This window comes from Amblyomma mixtum, chromosome 10 (genome assembly GCF_055824585.1).
Source record: "Amblyomma mixtum isolate Tamu chromosome 10, ASM5582458v1, whole genome shotgun sequence".
Classification (NCBI taxonomy): Eukaryota; Metazoa; Arthropoda; class Arachnida; order Ixodida; family Ixodidae; genus Amblyomma; species Amblyomma mixtum.
Window position 1 is genome coordinate 18,304,862 of NC_143021.1, and position 22,844 is coordinate 18,327,705.

General features: G+C 51.6%; 2 pseudogenes across 1 annotated transcript; one reads left to right on the forward strand and one right to left on the reverse strand.

Moving 5' to 3' along the window:
* Window positions 1–12,292: 12,292 nt before the first annotated feature.
* On the forward strand, window positions 12,293–18,891 carry LOC149325263 (uncharacterized; annotated as a pseudogene).
* Window positions 18,892–19,158: 267 nt separating this feature from the next.
* LOC149325264 (uncharacterized) lies at window positions 19,159–22,835 on the reverse strand (annotated as a pseudogene). Its single transcript, XR_016286520.1, has 4 exons — window positions 22,662–22,835; window positions 20,876–21,510; window positions 20,547–20,659; window positions 19,159–19,987 (listed from the first exon to the last, which is right to left on the reverse strand). The product of XR_016286520.1 is annotated as an uncharacterized LOC149325264 (transcript).
* Window positions 22,836–22,844: the final 9 nt, after the last annotated feature.

Below are 22,844 nucleotides of genomic sequence, written 5' to 3' on the forward strand. Positions count from 1 at the left end.
AAGTCTCTTTCCTCCTCCTCCTCTTTCCTGTCCAACATTAAAAGCATTTATTATGTTCACAGCTCTGTCATGTTGTCATGAATAAGTCCCGTAGTGGAAAAGTACACTCTGTCAGCTACAATGCCGACGAATCTACCAAAGCTCTCGCGGAAAAATCATACAGCTTCAATCTCTTACAGAGATTTTGAGGTTTAAGGTGTCGCAAATGCCCCGCTACACTGCATGAATGCAAACGCTGTGGCGTGGAAACTTTTGATGCGCCACCAAAAGTTTTTTTTTTGTGTGTGGAGTTAACATTAACTGCTTACATCATTCAACGCAGTGCGTGGCTGCAGAAAGGAATGCGAGGAATGCGCAGAGCACCATTGTAACCTTTTGGCTACTGCCTTTTACACCCGATCTCGAAAGCTGGTGTCAACTGTCTAGTTCAGGTTCAACGTGAATTCCCCTCTCTTTTTCAAAAAAAGATAACAATGGTGCGCGACTGACGCTTCTCCCATGCGCTAACCCTTTTTTTTTCTGGGCAGGGCTTTTTCAGTAGACCTCTCGCGGTCTACATAATCAGCGCACGTATGTGTTTCTAGTCCGATGGGCAAAGCATGCCACGTAGTGAGGGCGCTATAATTGGGAGAAGAAAGGCTGTGAAGTGTCTCCAATAGGAAGAACAAAGTCGACGGGGGAGCCCCGGTCACAAGCTAGCTTAGCCGGTTCAGAAGCTGAAGTAGATGGTTTTGCTCATCGAACAATGCGACCTTTTGACGTCACGTTCTTTACACCAGGCAGTGGTCTGCTTCGTACGAAAAGGAAACACCATGCGCTCGTTCATTGCAGGTGCAGCTGTACCCGACGCGCAGTATTGCCGTCGTGCACCGAGTGTAACTGATGCCGCGAGAACTCGCAGGCCGGGCTGAGAATCTTGGAAGGACACACGTGTGTTACAGAAAACGTCGAATTTCTTGCTTACAGCCTCACGCCGTTCATAGTTAAGGCCGAATACAATAGCTTCAGCGTTACCGTCTGGCGCGTTTCCACCAACTTAGATACCTGAACGCATACGTTATTTTAATGATAACATTTTCAAGGGAAGGCAACACGCAATTTTTATTATATGTTCTGCATTATTACTCAATCAATGCAGATTCGCTGCCTATGGCAGTTTTCATGGTGGGCGTAAAAATCGACTGGGGTCCACCAAGGCAACCACGTCCTTCTGCCCAGCTGTGCGGTTGAAAATATTCGAAAAACTTTTCCGTCGCTGCGGTACACAGGCTAGGTTCTAAGTAAATAGATTAATGAACGCAGCGGGCATAAGTCTTTGCTCATTTATGTACTTTGCAACGCGCTGTGGCTTGCCTGGCTGGGGCGCGCAAAGTTGAACCAGCTGACCATCAGCACCGCATTGATGCCATGATCCTCGAAGATAAAAAATTTATTTTTCCACACAAATTTTACTGATGGTATTTTCTTTCTCTTCAAACTGCGCTTAATTCTCTAGAGCTCCCTTTTATCACATGCAGCTGTTTTTATTTGAGTTACCTCGCGTTCACTGCACTTACTCCAATTCTTATTTACAGGCAGGAGTACCTCTCCACAGGGAAGACAATAAGAAGGAAATGGAGAAGACAGGTCATTTGTTTTTTATCGAGACAAGAATCTTGCTGCACGCACAGCACAGCGTACATGTGATGTAGGCACGCATGCCATGTCTTAGCCGCATTCTTAGTACCATATAAAACATAGTGCGTATAAGGAACTCCTCATTTTTTTTATAATTTTTCTTTCTGAGCACTGGTTTTTTGCAAGTTAGCAGGGTTCTACAGTCTTCTGTGGCTGTCGACTGGCCCGCATGTTTGTCAAAGCTGCAGAGTTCGTGATGGGTCGTGTCAGTGCAAGCTAAATAAAGGTGGATAGGAAATTCATGCTTCCAGAGTACATTCCAGAAAAAACAGCTATTATTTCCTACTCAGAAGGAGGAAGCAGCACCGACGTTGCACATCCTCCTTGTCACTACAGCAATTATGGCTGCTCACTGCTTTTTTGCAGCGTTTCATTTATCCGCAGGAAGACCAGGCATGAATGGCCGGCTATAGGTACCTAATAAATTGAACATTGCAATGAGCAATATTTTGTTGTGCCTGTGCTTTTGTTATCCGTGAAGGAGTTAGCATTTTTGATTGATGGTTGTGTAGCAAAGATGTGACTGCTACATTGCACTGCGTTCACAAATTTGTTTGCCCATGCTTTTGGCTTTCTCAGTGGTTCGTTTCCTTATGAAAGGGCAGACGGAAATTCGGCTTTCACCTTGTGCACTTTCATCATGTTTGTAATGTATTTTCACCTGGTGTTCAGTTTCAATTTAGAGAAGTTGTCTAACCATTGTCTGTGTGTAATTTTTTTTATCTCTTGACCTCATTACGCTGCATTTCTAAATTATTTATTACATGAATTTATTAATTGTTACCCTGTCATGTGGTTAGCAACATGGTGAAAATATTTTTTTATGAAGTCAACGTGCTTCTTTTAAAGTTATAGCAAAGTAAGTCCTTTGTTATTTAATGTTGCTCACAATTTGTAGCAATCCCTCAACATTGAAGCGACATCATGCGTCACTTGCGTCTAATCTGATTATAACCCCCCCTCGGGTCATCACCTTTGCACATGGGGTTAATCTCATTTTCGCCATGCTAGTTTGTGGACATTGTTGAACAAGAGTAAACCACACAGATCGGAAATGGGATGTCATGTGGTGCCTAGCCCGGGGGCCAACAGTTACGGCGAGTAATACGGTTCAGAAAATGCATAATACGGCCAGCCACCTTCGCGAATGTGTTACCGATGGACCCTCCATTTTAGATGCAACAGAGCAAGCATTTGCTCTGTTATGGAGAGTTTGTACGTAACATTCACGGAATTTTTTTGCAGTGTATTATGGCAGCATTACACCTCTATCTATTCATATAGAGCCTAGGCCGCACGTCTATTCTTATGTCGTACCACTTCCTATTGACGGAGTTAATTTTTGATTATTAAGATTGGGAAAAAGACGCCAGTCGAAAAACAATATTCCGAGGATGTTCACTGCTGTGCGGCGAGCTAGCTCGCGCATGCTATTTCCAACGTGTGCGCCGCAACCGAAGCGATCGCAGTACAAAAATTTCCGATAAAGCAGTGCAGCATAGGTCGGGGCAGTTGTTTCATTATACCTATAATTTTTTTAATCTCGCATACCATGATCGCATTGTGGCTGAATCGGAGCCAGAAAATGCAAGCAATTGATTCGAGCGCGCGGTCCGCTGCGCGCCAAAGCGCGAACAATGAGAAACAACACTCGGAGGATAATCTCGGCCACGCACGCCACCTCGACCGCTTGCACCCAATCAAATCGATCGCAGTACAAAAAGTTTCGATAAATTAATCCAACGCTGATGGGGGCAGTTATTTGAGTAACTAATTTTTTAGTCTCCCATGCCATGATCTCATTTCGAACGAAGCCAAGGCAGAACACGCACGCGCGGTCTACTGCGCGCCAAAGGGAGATCGTTGGGAGCGTCTGCTATACACCATTTTACGGGGAGCAGACGGGAGAGAGAAGAATACTCTCAAACACCTACGTACGCGCGACGCCCCACTGTTGCCATCCTCCCCTGGGCTGATAATCCGGCGCGCGGAACAACATTCTGCCGGTCGTCCGTTTGTTTACTGTGGTGAAATACGTGTTTGCTGTCTTCTGGTGAATGGTGAAATGTCGTACGGAACACCAACTTCATCTGGCCAGCACTGCGCTGTCGTGGGCTGCGGCAATACGAAGCGTAAACGAAAAAAAATTGCCAACAGCGTCTGCGCACAGCATGCCACGCCGAAGTCGCAGTGCGGCTGCGATATGTTTATGTTACACCGTTTTCCTGCCGACCCGGACTTGACTCGACAGTGGATAGCACTGGTAAACAGGAAAAGCTTTGTGCCAACAACGAGCTCACGCGTGTGCTCGGCTCACTTCGTGGATGGGAAGCGGACGGAAAGGAACCCGCTGCCTATGCTCAGCCTAGGATACGAACGAAAGGTACGCGCTAGGCTCCCACAATTGCTTCGCTATTTTCCGCGGTAAATCGACGTTCTCGGTGCTTAGGCTAATGCACAAATGAGGTAGAGAGTAGCATGTTAAATGCTAACCATTTCCACAACATCAAGAAGTGTCTGAGCGTGGGACTGATCGTTCACATTATCACATTACCAGCAGTTTATTTATTGTTAAGCTGCATCTTGGCGCCAACTTTGCAGAGCCTTCGTCTCGTCATCTGGCAGTATCTGCCTGACCGGCTACAAACAGATGGCTAGGCGCGGTTCCTGCGACTCTGGCACACGCACTTCTGTGTTGTGAGGGAGGGTAGGCTCGAGATGCCGCTCGTGCTAGGCCCCTCCCGCAAATTTATCTTGGAGTGAAGTGTGTGAGACCGTGCCGTAGTTTTCAAACGGGTTCAGAGAAAACCCATCTCGCCTGTCATATGTACTCCCGCCCCTTTATTTTGCCCCCCCCCCCCCCTCCCCTGCACTGTTGTACCATTGTTGTAGATGGCTCAGCATTGTTTGGTTCTGTTTGTGTGATCCCATAGGGGATATGTATTTTGATGGTACACAGTAAATTTTTCTTTGGTTCTTATTGCTTGGGCTTTTGCACTAATGCATGCCCGTGACTGCTTGACTTTGTCAATGCCTGTTGACTGAAAGCTTGCCTTTTATGGATCGCTTATGACAATGTTTTCATGTGTTTTTAGGTGATCCACGGACGCAGGCGTCTAATGCACGATGATGGAAATCCGCCAGCAGCGAAACGGAAGGTCAGCATATGAAGCATGTAGATGAAAACATTGTGACTCAAATGAGCTTTATTTCCATTTCAGAAACAACACATGAGCAGTGATGCTCAAAATAAAGCATGCGACACAGCGCAGCAAACGCCTCCACATAATGTAAAAATTGTTTGGTTTTATGGTGTTTAGTGTTGCAAAACGGCTCAGGCTATGAGGGACGCTATAGCGGAGTTCTCTGGATAAATTAGACCACCTGTGGTTATTTATTGTACGCCAGCATCGCACAGTACACACACCTCCAGCATTTCGCCTCCATCGAAATGCGACCTCCGAGGCCAGGATTGAACCAAAGTCTTTCGGGTCAGTATCCGAGCACCATAACTACTCAGCCACTGCAACGGCCCTGTAAAGAACTGTATCTAGAGTGCAAAACATGGCGAAAAAGATAGGACAGATATCCTTGTTGCAAATTAGGCTGTGTTACCTAGATAAATATCTTCAGTTAATAAAGCTTGGTCACATAAATCACACCAAAGCCTCCCGCTCTTTCCACGCAAGCATTAACATCCTAATTTTGGTGATTTTTACATACGTGTACTGCATTCTAGCTTGCTGGCATGCTACATGCTCATAAAGCAAGCTCATTGTTCTTGCCTTTTGTAAGTTAGCAAGCGGTTCCTCTCTCCCTTCTTTCACTCCTTTCTCAGCACGGTGCAGGTGCCAACCAAGATTAATGTAGTTACTGTGCCTATCTTTCCCTCATATCCAATTTTTATTTTCAGGAAGCTACTGGCACTGAGCACCTGACATCCGGCATGGCCTCCAGTAGTAATGTATGTGCAAGTGCAGGGTGTGCTTGTTGTATTCACATGCAACCATATTGTCACGACCAGAGGAGCCGTGAAGGTAGACGTCAGAAAGAACCCAAGACCGGGAGCCTTCTTTTAATTATCGAGCCAGCTTCCACGACACAGAACAGAACAGCGCGCCACGAGAGCCCACCGCCGCTTCGTCGTCGTCTTCGACTCAGCGCGGAGGCCGCGCGGCGCGTTAGGCGCGTGGCATTATTTCCCCCCGCGAAAGCAAACATCGTCTCGATGTGGAATGGGGTATGTACAGTGAGGGGAGGAGGAACAATGAAAAGACTGGGGGTGAGGTGAACTATACAGTGCGCGCTAGATGACATGCAGGGAGAGTCAAGTACACACGTGGGGTAAGGGGAAAAGGTACGAAACAGCGTGAACACAGCGCTCAGTCACGCGAAAAGTACGGCTTTAAGCGCACTACATGCACGATTTCAGGCCGTTGACGCTGAGGGCCGGCGACCACAGTTCCATGGGGGACAACTTCGTAGTTGACGCTGTTCAGGCGGCGCAGGACTCTGTACGGGCCAAAATACCTATTTAAAAGCTTTTCGCACAATCCCTTGCGGCGCACTGGTGTCCACACCCACACGTGGTCGCCCGGTTCGTAGTGCACGTCCCTGTGCCGAAGGTTATAGTATCGGGCATCGGCGGATTGCTGGTCCTTGATGTGCAAGCGGGCCAGCTGACGGGCCTGCTCTGCTTGCTCCACGAAGTGGCCAGCTTCAGGGGGAAGCTCTGCGTCGCCGTACGGCAGCATGGCGTCTAGCATCATGCGGACCTCTCTGCCATACACGAGACGGAACGGGGTGAACTGGGTGGTTTCCTGCGTCGCGGTATTATATGCGAAGGTGACGTACGGCAAGACCTCATCCCAGGTTTTGTGTTCAACGTCGACGTACATCGAGATCATGTCCGCCAATGTTTTGTTGAGCCGTTCCGTTAGACCATTGGTTTGGGGATGATACGCTGTTGTTGGTCGGTGAGCAGTATGGCTAAGCGCTAAGATGTCACGTAGGAGTCGGGCTGTAAACGCCTTGCCGCGGTCAGTAATGATGGCCGATGGGGCGCCGTGTCTAAGCACGATGTCGTGCATAAAGAAGTGGGCAACTTCGGCGGCAGTACCTCGCGCAAGGGCCTTCGTTTCAGCGTAGCGGGTCAAGTAGTCTGTGGCGACTACGATCCACTTGTGGCCGGAAGACGAGAGAGGAAATGGCCCCAGGAGGTCCATGCCGACTTTGTCGAATGGTATTTCTGGCGGCTCGATGCACTGAAGCAGTCCAGGAGGCTTGAGCGCGGGTTTTTTTCGCCGCTGGCATTGCCGGCATGTCCGGACATAATGCTTGACACTTGAAGTTAGGTTGGGCCAGTAATAGTTCTGCCGGATTCGGGATAAGGTGCGGGTAACTCCAAGGTGGCCGGAAGTCGGTTCATCATGGCAGGCAAGGAGGACTTCATCCCGCAGATCAGACGGTATGACGAGCAGGTAAGTTGTCGGACTTGAAGTAGAGTTCTTTTTATAAAGCACCCCTCTCCGCAGGCAGAACGACGATAGTCCACGAGCTAGGTTTCGTGGGATTTCAGGGCACCCACCTTCGAGATGTTCGATGAGCAGACGGAGCTCGGCGTCGGCACGCTGTCTGGAAACGAGCTCAGATGTGCTGACCGCTCCAAGGAAGCTATCATCGTCGGTGGTGTCTTGCGGAGGAGGTTCGACGGGAGCGCGTGACAAGGTATCAGCGTCGGTGTGTTTCCGGCCTGACTTGTAGGTGACGGTGAAATCGAATTCCTGCAGGCGTAATGCCCAACGTGCTAAGCGGCCGCAAGGGTCCTTTAAATTTTTCAGCCAGCACAGCGAGTGGTGGTCGGTGACGATACGAAACGGTCTGCCATAGAGGTATGGGCGGAACTTGGCGGCGGCCCAGACTACCGCTAAACATTCTTTTTCCGTGGTAGAGTAGTTCAACTCAGCACGCGACAGTGCGCGGCTGGCGTAGGCAATTACTTTGTCGACACCGTTTTGCCGCTGAACTAGAACGGCGCCAAGACCGACGTTGCTCGCATCCGTGTGCACCTCCGTATCGGCATCTTCGTCGAAATGTGCCAGGATGGGCGGTGATTGGAGTAGGCGTCGTAACTCGTCGAAGGCAGACTGTTGTTCGTTGCCCCAGGAAAATGATGTGTCATCACGGGTTAGGAGCGTCAGAGGGCTGGCGAGCTGGGCGAAGTTTCTAATGAAGCGGCGATAATAGGAGCACAGGCCTAGAAAACGACGGACTGCTTTTTTGTGGGAGGGGACCGGAAAGGCAGCAACGGCAGCAAGCTTCTCTGGGTCAGCGCGGATTCCGTCAGCACTAATGACGTGCCCGAGGAACTTCAATTCGGTGAACCCAAAGTGGCATTTTTCTGGTTTGAGGGAGAGGTTGGCGGATCGAACGGCTTTGAGGAGTCCTGAGGTGGTGCAGATGTTCCGTGAACGTTGCGGAAAAAATGATGACATCGTCAAGATAAACAAAACAGGTCTGCCACTTCAAACCGGTGAGAACGGTGTCCATCATTCTTTGGAACGTGGCAGGAGCACAGCAGAGCCCGAATGGGAGGACGCGAAATTCGTACAGCCCGTCCGGTGTAATGAAGGCGGTTTTCTCACGGTCCCTCTCATCAACTTCTATCTGCCAATAACCACTTCTGAGGTCGACCGAAGAGAAGTACTTGGCTTGACGAAGTCGGTCGAGGGAGTCGTCGATACGCGGGAGTGGGTACACGTCTTTCTTGGTCACACTGTTCAGCTTCCTGTAGTCGACGCAGAACCGTAGTGTCCCGTCTTTCTTTTTCACGAGGACGACAGGAGACGACCACGGACTGCTTGACGGTTGGATGACGCCGTCTGTGAGCATCTCTTCGACCTGTGTTTGAATAGCATCTCGCTCACGAGGGGACACACGATAGGGCTGCTGATGGATGGGTCGGGCTCCTTCATGCGTGATAATGCGGTGTTTAACTATCGACGTTTGGCGCACTTTGGACGACGACGTGAAACACGCACCAAACTCCCGCAAGAGGTCCTGGAGTTGCCTCTTTTCAGTGGGTGGAAGGCCAGGATTTATGTCTACGCTGGTGACCGCTTCGGCGTCAGCTCCAGGTGTGTCCTCCGCACAAGCAAAGCATTCGGCCACTTCCTGAACATGGTCAACGTAAGCGATGGCTGTGCCACGGAACAGATGTCGATGTTCATTGCAGAAGTTGGTGACAAGGACCTCTGTACAACCGTCATGAAAGGATCCAAGGCCCCGTGCCACCGCAACCCCCTTAGTGAGTACGAGGGAGACATTAGGCTCGATAACCCGGAGTGCCCTATGTGGCTCGTCGCAGGTAACTCTCGTGAGAGAATGCTGGCACGTGGTGGCACCGTAACGTTATCGTCGGCGACTCGCAGGGCGAACCGAGAACCCTGGTGCGCAGGTTCTTCTGTGGCCATTGCGGTAGAAAACGTCACCAAGCGGTTCGGGAGGTCTATGATCGCACCGTGCTCGCGAAGAAAGTCGATGCCAAGGATGACATCGCGAGAACATTCGCGGAGAACGAGAAAAGTGGCAACGAATGTGCAGCCTCGAACCGTAACCCGGGCCGCACACATGCCGAGTCGTGCGACAAGATGTCCGCCTGCCGTGCGTATGTCGGGACCGTCCCAGGGTGTCGTCACTTTTTTCAGGGCCGTCGCAAGCCGTCCGCTAAGGATAGAGTAATCTGCGCCCGTATCAACCAACGCGCTGACCTCCTTTGTGTCGACGAGAACAGGGATATCCAAGGAGACCCTGCCTTCAGCACGGCCCGTCGATGGCTGTTGTGGAGGATTCAGTCGGTGCGGCGGCGGAACCTGGTCGGCGACTGGGGTTGCGCTGTTGGAGCGATTCAAGCGGCGCGTTGGGGGAAACTCTTCGGCGATGCGGCGTTCGGCGTCGGGGCGATTGGGTCGGTGCGGCGGCGGAAGCGGGTCGGCGATTGGGGTTGCGGCATCGCGGCGATACGAAAGGCGCGTCGGGGAAAACTGCAGCGATGCGGCGTGCGACGTCGGGGCGATTCAGTTGCTGCGGCGGTGGAAGCTTTGCGTCGGAACGGCGTTCGGCGGCCTCGCCTCCAAAGGCCGCCGGAGCTAGTTTTCCCGACGAGGGCTCGAGGAACCACGTTGTCCTGAGGCGAAACGGGACCCAGAGGGCGAAGACCGGCGTGGAGAGGGCGATCGCGACTCGCGGCGCGGAGGAGATGGTGAACTACGCTGGCGGGTGACATACTCGGCGATGTCTTGAGGGCGCTCTCCAGGGCGTGGACGGGGGCTGTCGACAGAAAAACCGCGTAGTCCCATTTCGCGATAGGGGCACCGCCGGTAGAGATGGCCGGCCTCACCACAGTGGTAGCAGAGCGGGCGTTGATCCGGAGTGCGCCAGAGGTCAGTCTTCCGCGGTGCCTGGCGCCGATCCGCCTAGTAAGGAGTCGGCTGGGCAGAGTGCACCGCGACCAATGGTGCGGTGTAAGGCGAAGGCCCAGGAGATGGGGCCGCGCGGCGCACGACGTCCGCGTACGTGACTGGCTGGACAGGAGTCGGGTACGGCGCGGGATCGTATGGGGTCGGTTGCGGCGCCGGCACAGCTGCAGCGTCTTGTGCCCTGAGTGCCTGTCGGACTTCCTCGCGGATGACACTGGTGACGGAATCGACGCGAGGGGCAAATGTGGCTTGAAGGTGCTGCAGCTCCTCGCGGACCACGGAACGGATGAGTTCGCGAAGGGAGTCCGGGTTCGTCCTGGGATCATGGTCGAACCGGTCCAACGTTGATAGAGTCGACGTTTGGCGCAGTTGCCGGTCGTACTGATGGGATCTTTGCTGCAGCAATTTCTCCATATGCACGGCGTCGGCCAGGAACTCCGCGACGGTGTTGGGCGGGTTCCGCACGAGGCCGGAAAAGAGCTGGTCTTTTACGCCGCGCATCAGGTGCCGCAGCTTTTTTTCTTCAGGCATGGCCGGATCGGCGCGATGGCAAAGACGCTTCACATCCTCGACGTACATGGCAACACCCTCATTGGGAAGCTGAATTCGAGAGGACAGTGCACGCTCTGCGCTCTCCCGGCGGTCGCTGTTAGCGTACGTACTCAGGAGCTGACGTCGAAAGTCCGGCCACGTAGAGAAAGTATTCTCATGGTTTTCGAACCACGTTCGTGCAGAGTCTTCAAGGCTGAAGTAAACGTTACGCAGCTTTGTAGCGTCGTCCCAGCAGTTAAAGGTCGCGACCCGTTCGTAGTGAGCCAACCAGTCTTCGGCATCTTCAAACAGGTCGCCGTGAAAGGGCTTAGGCGTGCGTGGAGTCTGAAGGGTGAGATAGGTGGGGCTGGCTGCAGGGACAGTCGTAGGCAGGGCGGGCAGTGACGTCGCCATGAGTGGAGTGGTAGTTGAAGGCGCGCTGACAATAGGAAGGGCCTCGGGGGACAGGCCGCGGATCCTCCGGCTGGCACGATGGACAGGGGTGGTCACAAGAGGCGGACGCGTCGAGTCGTCCTCAGGAGTAGGGAGCATCGGCCGCACCTCCACCAGTGTCACGACCAGAGGAGCCGTGAAGGTAGACGTCAGAAAGAACCCAAGACCGGGAGCCTTCTTTTAATTATCGAGCCAGCTTCCACGACACAGAACAGAACAGCGCGCCACGAGAGCCCACCGCCGCAATATTATGCTATCTCACTCTTGTTGCATTGCCCTTTTACAGACGTCCTCCAACAGCGAGGACACTGCAGCACATTTGGACTCATTATCTGAACAAAACGTAAGCATGCATGCTGCTCAATAACCTTGATACACTACAGTGTCTAGTCAAGCTCAAAACTGCGTTGTACGTGTTTCGGCAGGCTGAATTTTGCATGGAAGATTCTTGCAGTCCTGCTTTTATCTGCAATGGAAATGTGTGTGATCATATGCCTTTAAAAGTTTGTCAAGTTGTGTGTTATTTCTTCCCAGGTGACTGAAACACTAAGTGCCTCGAGTACTGTCTGTACGAACAGTGAGCCACACGTAAGTATGCACTGATGAAAGCCTTAAGCTAAGCCTACTGTCAAGTTTTGTTTATCTTGGCTGACAGGTTGCTGCGTTATGCACTGAAAATGCCAGCCTTGGCCTGCCTGTTAGAAATTCCATTGGATGTAAGTGTCCTTACAAACACCGGGCCTGCCAGCATACTGCAAATTAGAAGCCTGGATTCACTGTTTTGCTTTTTGCTTAGGAGGTTCTTCCTTTTCATCAAAATGTTTCGAGCGGCACACTTCTAAGCAGTGAACTGAATGTAAGCTCACATTTTTTTCTTAGCTGCTAGCAGATAAAAGGAAGCTCACTGTTGCTTTTCTCCCATAAAAGGTTGATGATGCTTCTGCTGGCATGCTGCCTTCATATGAAGATGACGTAAGTGTGCATGCACGTATATTTATTGAACTTCCCCGCATTCAGGAGGCATCACACTGTATTTTATTATTTTTCTTCTCTGAAAACAGGTAGTTGACCAAGAAAATGCTATGTTAATTCCCCATAGAAAGAAGGTACTGCTTTTTTGGAAAAATGGCTTGGAGAATGTGATTTTGACTTAATGTTTTTCATTGCAGGTCGAGACAAAGGACAGCTACACACAGTGGGAGCAGACACCAACAGATCACACATACGCAGTCACACATCACTCAAACACTTCTCCTGCATTGCGATTTACTCACTCCCAATACCTCACGCCACAAGACATCCTTTTTTACACAGGGATCCCTGTTCAAGTTTTTAGCAGCCTCGTTTCGAAGCTAAAAGAAATGGAAGCAAAAGTATCAAGGGTTTTAAGCCTCGAAGAACAACTGCTCCTGACTCTAATGAGGCTCAGACTCGGCCTCCTCTCTGCAGACCTTGCAAGAAGGTTCGAGGTATCAGTAGCAAGCGTATCTAAAATATTTGCAAATATGCTTTGCAACCTGGAAAAAATAATGGAGGACGTTGTCGTTTGGTTGCCACGGACAGCTGTGTATGACAGCATGCCGCAAAGCTTCGTGACGAGTGGCCACGGTCGAACAATGTGCATCTTCGATTGCACTGAGGCTCAATTGCAAACACCTAAAAAGCTTCTCGCAAGAGCACAAAGCTACAGTCTTTACAAGAGGTCAAATACTGTAAAATTTCTTGAGTGATAGCTCCCAACGGACTAATAATGTACGTGTCCGATGTGTATGGTGGCAGGGCCTCGGCCAAATACATCGTTAGAACATGCGGCATAGAGGACTACCTTCTTCCTGGTGATAACATTCTGGCAGACAGAGGCTTCAAGCTAGAACCTCACCTGGCAGCACAAGACATAAATATGAATACACCAGCCTTCACCAGAGGTGAGCGTTTTTCACTACAGTACAGCATGGCTGTTCTTGTTCTAGAGTACTCAAAAGCATTCTTTTCACTTTTAGCAAAGACTCAACTGTCAGAAGAAGATGTCACAATGACTAAGAGAATCGCATCAGTCCGAATACATGTTGAAAGGGCGATAAATCGTATAAAGACTTATAGGATCTTCAAGCACGCACTGGCGATTAGTAGTAGTAAAAGACTTTTAATCAACCATAATTTACAGGCCGAGCATTTCGACCGCCTGGGCGACCAGAAGCCGCTGTTCTTCTTCCCCTTCAGCGCCAAGCCAGTCGAGCCAGGTGGTGATGGATAGAGAGGGTGGGGGGAAGGAACCCGACTGCTGAGCAGCCGGGCAATAGAATAGGCAATGGGCCAGGTCCGCATAGATACAGGGGCAGTTGGGACAGGAAGGGTCCGATCGATAGCGATAGAGGAAGAGGCGGGACGGGGTGATAACTGCATTCATCTGAATGTGCCGAAGAAGGCGAGACTCCGGCACCGTGAGCGATGGATGAGGGGGAGGGTAAAGGCGTTTGTCGAGGCGGAGCTCAAGGTAGACCTCTTTTATGGTGCGGCGAAGGGTGAGTCTCCCACCGTCCTCCGAGGGCTTGGGCCAGGGGATCAACGGTGCCCGGAAAAGTGTGTCGCGGGCGAGCTGATGGGCCAGCTCATTGCCGTCAATCCCTGAATGCCCAGGGACCCAGCGGAGGAAAACGATGGAAGGCTGCAGTGCGGAGACCGCTCGTTCGACCTCCTGTTGGAGAGAAGGGGTCAGGGTGCATTTCTGTATGTGGTGTATAGCGGCTTGTGAGTCCGAATAGACTGTGTACTCTTGGAGAGAGGGAAGGAGGGAAAATGACTGGAGGGGATTCCGCTAGGTGGCGCCGCCCTGGTTAGCTGGCTGCCTACCGCGCTCTGCTTTAACCTGCCCCTGGCCTGGTCCAGGGCCTCGCCCGCCCCTGGATTTACACTCCATCGCTTCAGGAAGGCTCCCGGAGCACGTGAAAACCATCGGCATCACGGCCCGCTGCCGAACTGGCCCTCCAAGCGTCTCCAAAACTGTGAAGCGGCGCGGCGCCTCGCTAAACCTAACGCGCCGCGCCTCCACCGCCGCAATGCAGCGTCTGACCAAGCCCCTGCAGCCCAGACCCACCGATGCCGCCACCGCGGGTCCTGTTCCAACCACGTCGACAGCCGTCTCTCAAACGGGTACGTTCAACGCCGCCCACGCAACCGATCACATTCCTGCCGCACTGCACGCCTTGAGCGACGCTGGGAGCACCGGATCGACGGCCGCGGCGCAGCCGGCAGCGTTCGTCGGCGGCGCAGCGTCCACACCTAGCCAACTCCACGCTACAAGGGACGCCAAGGGCTTCGGGGCCATAGACGCGTCGCAGCCGGCTGCGTTCGTCGCCGCCGCTGGAGCCGCTGCACCTACTCCAGCCAAAGGTGCCACTGACACCAAGACCTCAAGCCCGACACCCGCGTCGCACACTGAGACTCCGGCTGAGGACTCAGACATGGACCTTACGACGTCCCCGGCAGACGACACTCCTTCCCAGGAAATCGGCTGGACCACCATCGGTGCAAACCGTAAGCCTGCCACCGCAGCCCGACCCCGCGCCGAGCTCATCACAGTTGCCATCCAGCTTCCCCCTGGAACCCTCACCCCCAAGCTACCTCTCTACGACGTACTCGCCGCAGTCGCCTCCGCTGCTCAACTTTCCTCGAAGACCAGTGCCGACATCACCCTTCAGGCCAAGCCAGCCCAAAGCCTTGTGTTTCTAAAGACTCATTCTCCTCTCACCGCCCACCTCCTACTCTCTGTCACGCATCTTCAGATTCATGGTAAGCCTGTCACCATCAAAACTTACACCCCCCATCCTCCCATCTCATGCCTCGGCGTCATCCATAACGTCGGGGGCCACTTCACTCCTGATGACCTCATGCATGACCTGGAATCTTTCAAAACAGATATTCTCGCTGCTCGCATGATGGGATCCACTCAATCAGTGCTCATAACGTTCGCTGGCACCGTCATCCCCCACTTTGTTTATTTCAAACGCGTTGCCTTCCGGTGCCGTCCTCATAAACCTAAGCCTCCCACTTGCACCCGTTGTCTCACTCTAGGCCATCGCGCCCACCAGTGCCCCCAGCACAGCGTTCCGGCCAAGTGCCGTCGCTGTGCTGCTCCTCTACCCGCTGACCCTTCCGCTCATGTGTGTGCCCAGCCCTGGTGCGTTCATTGCCAGGTGAACACCCACCCCTCCCTCGACCCCACTTGCCCCTTCATCCTTGCTAAGCAACGCGAGTGTGCTAAAGCTGCATACCTCCGACGCCTAGCTTTGCGCCGGGCCACTCAACCCACCAACCCTCCCCCCTCCTCCTCCTCCTCCTCCTCCTCCTCTAATCATGAATCTCCATCATCTCCGATCACGTCACCACCAGGCTCCTATGCCGCCATAGTTAAAGGATCCTCGGTGCCAGCGTCCCTCTCTTCCACTACACCACCCTCTCCATCTTTGACTGACGAGAACCGCTCCTTCGACCTCCGGCTCGCAATGCTGGAACGCCAGCAGCGAGAGCAGCAGCGCATTTCCCACGATCTACAACAGCAGATACATGCCTTGACTCAAACCCTCCAGACAACCACCTCCTCTCTTACCTCCCAGCTTAGCAAGCTAAATGAGCACCTTGCCACGTTCACCACTCCTTCCTCCAGCGCCCAGGTCGCCCCTTTGGCTGACCTTGTAGAAACCACCACACAGGCACATCACACTCGCTTGGTTCAGCTGGAAACTTCGGTTCTCCAGATCCTTACCACCCTCCAAGCACAATCAAAGCAATTGGAATCCTTTGCATCTATGCTTCAATCCGTCCATGAGTCACTGCCCCCGGCAAAAAAGAAGGAACGCGTACCATCGCGTTCCTCTCCTCTATCATAATGGCGTTTGGCGAGGACCTCGAGATTGTGCAGTGGAACTGCCGAAATCTTTGTCACAATAAGACCCCCCTCCACCAGTATCTACTCACCCGCCCCTCCCTACCTCATTTTCTCCTTCTCCAGGAGACCCGGACGGCCCGCAATGTCCCAGGCTACCGCGCCTACCATGCCACTACGGCCACACCACTTGCGTCTATTTATGTACGCAGTGACGTGCTCGTAGAGCAAATTGACATCCCCTCCACCCTCCTTAAATATTTAGTTGGTGTGGTTTATTACCACCCTTCTTCCCGCATCTCACTCGTCCTTTTGTCTTTTTACAACCCCCCTGTCACTTCCTCTTTATTCTCTGCTCTGGGCAAATTCCTTCACTCTCTTTCTTCTACCTCCCATCTCCTCTTTGGTGGTGACTTTAATGCCCCTCACACACTCTGGGGCTACCCACAAACCCTCAAACCCGGCCGCCTCCTCCATTGTCTGGCCCAGGAACGCCACCTCACCCTTCTTAATACTCCTGGCTCTCCTACTCGAGCGGGCACTGCCTCACAACGCCCTACGACACCCGACCTCACTTTCTCTCGGGGTTCACTTTCCTTTCACTGGCAGGTGACAGCCGAAACTCTTCTAAGTGACCACTTTCTCATCCATATCACCACGTCTCTCTCCCACATCCCTCGCTGTCATCCGATTATTCACACTGACTGGCATGCTTTTCGCACTAATCTCGCCTCCGACTCCTTTCAATCCTACGACGACTGGACGTCGCGCATCTCTGCAGCGCTCACGTCCAGTAGCCGTCGCGTTCGCTCTCGTTACCCAATCCAAGACCCAGATCCTCACCTTCTCCGTTTATGGCGTCGCCGTAAACGTCTTCAACGCTCCTTTCGCTCCCAACCACACAATGCCCAACTTTCCTCCCGGATCACTGCTTTGCGGGCCGAGATCGTCGCCCACTGCGCCTCCCTCGAGCACTCTCGTTGGAGTGCTCTTTGTGACCGTCTTGACTCTGCATTGCACTCGCGATCCACATGGTCTCTCTTCAAATCCCTCCTTGGCACTAAGCCTGCCCTTGTTCCCACTCTAGCTAAAGCCCTCACTCAAGGAACTCCCTCCGATGTTTTTGATCAGCTCGCCTCTCTCTATCTCCCGCCCCCTCTGGCACCCTCCTACCCGGTGTACTGCGGTGGACCTAACCCCGATCTGGACCAATCCTTCACTCTCCGGGAGCTCGAATCGGCTCTGGCTGCTAATGCTACACGCTCGGCTCCCGGTGAGGATGCCATTACATACACCACACTTCGCAACCTTCCTGACTGCGCCAAAGAATTCCTCCTTAAAACCTACAATGATGCATGGGACAGCGGCTGCCTGCCCAGCTCCTGGACCTCCTCCCTCATTTCTATGATTCCAAAGCCGGGCAAGCCTCCCTCTCTCTCTAACCTCCGCCCAATCTCCCTGACATCATGTGTTGGTAAGACCCTTGAGCGAATGGCCCTGACTCGCCTCTCTAATTTTCTCGAGACGAGGGAGTTCTTCCCTCATTCTCTCATCGCCTTCCGACGCCACGTCTGTGCACAGGACATGTTTCTGGTTCTCCAGCACACGTTTCTGTCACCTACCCCCTCTCAAATTCACGCCCTTGTGACCGTCGATGTTCGCAAAGCCTTCGACGGTGTTTGCCACGACCACATCCTTTCCCAACTCGCCTCCCTAGACTGTGGCTCCCGCATGTACTGTTATATCCGCTCATTCCTCTCTAAACGTGTCGCTCGCTTTCGAGTCGACACCTATCTGTCCGACCCCCACAACCTCACCCGAGGCACTCCTCAAGGTGCGGTTCTCTCTCCTACCCTTTTCAATCTTGCTATGGCCCCTCTCGCCTCCCAGCTAGCTGAAATTCCCGACCTGCATCATATATTTTACGCCGATGACATCACTCTCTGGTGTTCATCTGGATCTCCCGGTCACGTACAGGACACCCTGCAACGTGGCCTAGATCTCATCGACTCCTTTCTCACCACCGCTGGCCTCTCTCCTGCTCCTGAGAAATCCGAGCTTCTCCTTCTCAGCCATTCCTCCTACCAGCGCTCACACAACCACTTCGTCTCTCTCCACCTTTCTGGCTCTCCCATTCCTGTCGTCACACAGTGCAAAGTTCTTGGCTTCCCTTTGCATGCGGCTAAGAATGTGCAATCCCTTCACCGCGCTGTCACCACCTGCCACTCTGTAACTCACCTCCTGCGGCGCGTGGTCACTCGACGCTCAGGTCTCCACGAGGCTCACGCGTGCCGAGTTGCCCACGCGCTGGCCCTCAACAAGGTCTTGTACTTTGCACCCTACGCTTCCTTCACTCAGACTCAACTTAACGCTCTCGAGACTGCTCTTGTGGGCCTCTACAAGGCAGCTCTCAACCTTCCTATCACTACCTCTACCACTAAGCTCTTTGCCACAGGCCTCTTCCATCCTCTTCGTTCTCTTCTCAGTCTCCATCGTGACTCGCAGCTTGCCCGGCTTTCCCTTACCCGTCAGGGTCACTGGTTATTGACTCAAGCGGGTATCTCGCCCATTCCAATCTCCCCGTTTACCTCTCCTATTCCCACCCCCGCCCCCAATCTTCGTATCCTTCCCCTCCCGACCAACATGTCCCCCGTCCTGCAAGCCGGACGTCGTCATGCGGCCGCACAGCACCATTCCCCTCTCTTTGATACCCAGGGTGTAGCTTACACGGATGCCTCCTTCGTGGCTCCTCGAGGTTCCTGCGGCTACGCCCTGTACCATCCACACCTCCCTGCTCCTGAAACCCACACCAGCGGGCCGTATCTACACCCTCCAGACGCATTGTCCCTCGAGGTCCTCACTGGCGATTAAGTCCAAAAAACATATAAACAGAATTGTTTTGTATGTGCTGGGCTATGCAACTTGAAAGATCCTCTAATCAAAAAGAAGTGTGAAGAATAAACGCTTAACTACAGCAGATATATTGCAGTTGTCTGACTTGTATTCAAAGCAAAACATTCAACTTTGAGCTGTGAGAATACATGGCACATCATATGTAAGATACCTTCAATTGTTTACTTGTAGACTGGCAATTCCCTACTGCCATCACCATGTGCTGCATAACTAGCCAAGCTCCAATCACAGCCTAGGCAGCACTATTTTTGTGAAGAAACTTTGTAGGGCATTTACGTGAGTGTCCATAAAGGCCTCTTCCTTCTCTACTGTAATCATCATCCCTCCCTTGTCTACGTGCAAGTACAGGTAGCATATAGTGCTGCCCACCAGGTTCAAGTGCAGTTGTGCTTGAACCTGGTAGTAGTACTTGTGCGTAACCTTCAATGAGCCTGTGGCATCCAAGCAAAAGTCTGGCTTTGCTTGCCCTGCTCTCACCAAATCATCTGGCTGCACATCACGGAGTGTGTACAGACACTTGACCTCGAGCAGCGCTGGAGGATGGCAGTCACAATGAAATGACCCATCTGGACTGCAGCCAAGATACGGATATTTCGGCAGTATCATGAAGCCGCAGTCATCTAGCCTGCCATTTCTGTGCCGTGTTTTAAAGGCAGCAAGTGAACGAGCCTTTGCCAGCTCTTCAAACTCTATGCCCTACCGGATGGCCGGACTGTAAATTGTTGTAGTATTGAATATTTTAGCCAGCAATGATTAACAATTAAGCTGCTTTGAGCGGCACACGTCCTTGAATATAGAAGCAGTTATTCTGCCTTTACGATGAAGAGACCAGGCAGTGCATTCTCTGTTTTTTTGTAGCTGCTTCAATATTCAAGGAGGTGGCCAATGTGATTTTTAGCTTTGAAAGCACTTCCGGCTGATTTTCTTTTCCGGCTTTGATCATGTCAGCCAGGTTGAGGTGACAAAGAGGTCTTCCCAGGGTAATTTGAAATTCTGAAACCTGGCGCTCCGGCAAATCTTCTACAGTCCCAGCAGAGGCTGATGCTGGGGCAACCTAAACAGACAAACAAATCACCTTGAATAAACCTCAGTGTGAAAGGGAAGAAAACAGTTTTAAACGTGCAAGAAATTACAGGAAGGAACACAAATACTGAGGTTGCTTGCCAATCACTTGTTCAAAATAAAGAGCGCCTGTGTGGCTTTGCTAAGAAGCACCTAAGCTAAACTCGGCTCAGAAGTGGTTGCTACATTTCGTGCTGCTGCTAACCACCTGTAGCATGTTTTGTAACTTTCCAGCAAGAAACACAGGCAATGTTCAGAAAAGCTACAAACTTTCTGCAGCCACTGCAGTATTGGCAACTACTTTGCAGCTAGTCATTTAGCATGACTGAGTCAACTTGTTAATCACCATACCGCAAAATATGAAGCAAGCTTACCTGTGCACTGTAACTCTCTCGAACTATTGGCAATAATGCACTTGACAACTCTTTTTCAGTATTGTTATGCCCCTACTTTTTTGACAGCTAAAACTAAGCTGAATTACCCTCACATCCTTTTTCCCACATGGGCCAGATACAGCTCATGTAAAAGCCTGTAAATTACTGTTGTTTTACCTTTTCTGCTGGACGTTCAATCTCCTGAGACAGGGTGTCTCCATTTGTCTGGGTGGCCCGCTGGTCCTCCATCTTCCTCCTTGTAGCATGTAATGTAGCTTCAAGGAGGGTGCCTGCATGACACAATAAAACTAGGTTACCTGGACATCTAAATTGCTTGATTATGTATTCAAGATGTTATTTTCACGTGTAATTCCGTACTGAACAATACTTCACATCAAGTTGAGTCAGTGGGTATCAGCATGCAATTCTATTAACACAAGCTAACATTTCAGTTTTTTGAGGCGACAATGGGCCAGCTCAGCAGAATTCTCCACCTGGGTACCTACCAGGTATGTTGAACAGGTCCCGGAAAGGAAACTTGCTTACATACTCTAAGACATCCTCTCTGTTGCCAAAATGTTTTATTTTGCGTGTTGGTCTTGGCTTTTTTGTGCTGTCAAGATGCTCGGCAGTGCATTGAAGCTTGAACGCAATGTCATCAATGAGGGCAGGCTCCCATTCCTTTTTGTGCCTCTGTTCCAGGCTGCCGCCTCATCTGCGCATGAGTTCCCTGTCAGGCCGCGCTGTACAGCAATCTCCGCCTTCCATAGAAGTGCACCCACATGGCTGCATACACGTGCCTTGCCTGCCATGCAGTTGCAGCCAGCAGTCAGCACTTGTCCGCTTTTCATGATGCAGGCCCAAGCTTTCCACGGTCTCTTGTTAATGGCCTGAGAGGGCCGCACCTCTGCCTTGAGACACACGATATCCTGGTTCATCTTGTGGCACAATACTTGGCCTACCCAGCCACTCTGCACATAATTGTAAGAGTCTAGGCTCTTGTATGCTTCAGCTTGCTTGAGGCCACAAGCTTTTGTCTTCAGTAAGTAACACACAATATGTGCACTTGACAAATCTGGCCAGAGCTTCATGTCGTCCATCCACTGAGTCATCAGCATGGGGTGCACGTAGGTGCCGCCATCTGAAAGAAAAAGGAGTAATAGTAGGGTGACTTATTAAAAATCCATTTCATCAAAGAGCGAGAAAAAAAACACCGAAGAAACGACGACACAGGCCAGCATTTGTCCACTCTGTGTCATCGTTTCTTTGGTCATTATATTTTTTCCCGCAGTTTGTTGCAATAAAAAGGGACATAAACAGAACATAAAAATAGGAAAATATGCACAGTACGGCATGCATGAAAGCTATGAGTCTTCTGGCTTGTTTCTTCAGGGCCCTTCACATCCAGCACATGCAACAACTAGCAACTAGCCCTGCTGTTTGCCATACATGGTATACATGATTTCGTTTTCGGCACATCAAATGCAACATAAACAGCTTGATCAGCTACAATGCGCACACTACACATAGCAAATGTTACGACGACTTCAGCAGTGCCTCTGCCTTAGATTCTAAAGCGCAACACTGACTCAGCAGCTTGGTTTCCTTTTTACGTTGTAATAATATACCTTTGGCGTATCAATCAACCTCTGATTTTAGTTAATTCAAACTCCATTGGTCTTCAAACGATTGGTGCTGGCAACGGCGCAGTAGCTGAGGAGGCAAGTAGTTTTCAATAAAATTAACGTCTCAAAACGACTCGGGCTATGAGCGACGCCGTAGTGAAGGGCTCCGGAAACTTCGACCACCTGGGGTTCTATAACGTGCACTGACATCACACAGTACACGAGCCTCTAGAATTTCGCATCCATCGAAATTCGACCGCCGCGGCCGGGATCGAGTCCGAGTCTTTCAGGTCTGCATCCGAGCACCATAGCGTTACGCCAAGCCACCGCGGCGACCTACTCTCAATAAATTGGCTCGTAGCGGGAGCACTCAAGACGCAAGCAGCAGAAGCGGCTGAATTTCATCCGTTTCAACGCGCGTACAACAGCAAACGCCGACATAGCAATGAGTGGCAGCAGTTTCGGCTCGCTCACGTTGCTCGCTGTAGTCGCTCGAGCGTCAGTTTACGAACGAATTTAGTCCATTTTAAATGATGTTTTCGGTTTCTGAACCCGAGCTCTTTGATCGTATTTGCCACTTTCGTACTCAGCGTACGGCGTGTCATATTTACTATTAAGAAAACCGGCTACAAAAACTACACACGTGAACTGGGAGCACAACACTTACCGATGCTGATTGTTGGCTCCGTCGATGCCTGATCGTCGGCTCCTTGTCGATTGCTGCGGGCGCTTGCGGTCGCTAGCGCCATATCACCCACGCAGATGCAATCAATGAATTCTCCAAAGGCGTGCAGCGAGCTGATATCGATGAGTAAGCAATTCGTTGCTCCGCGAGTATCTCACACACCTG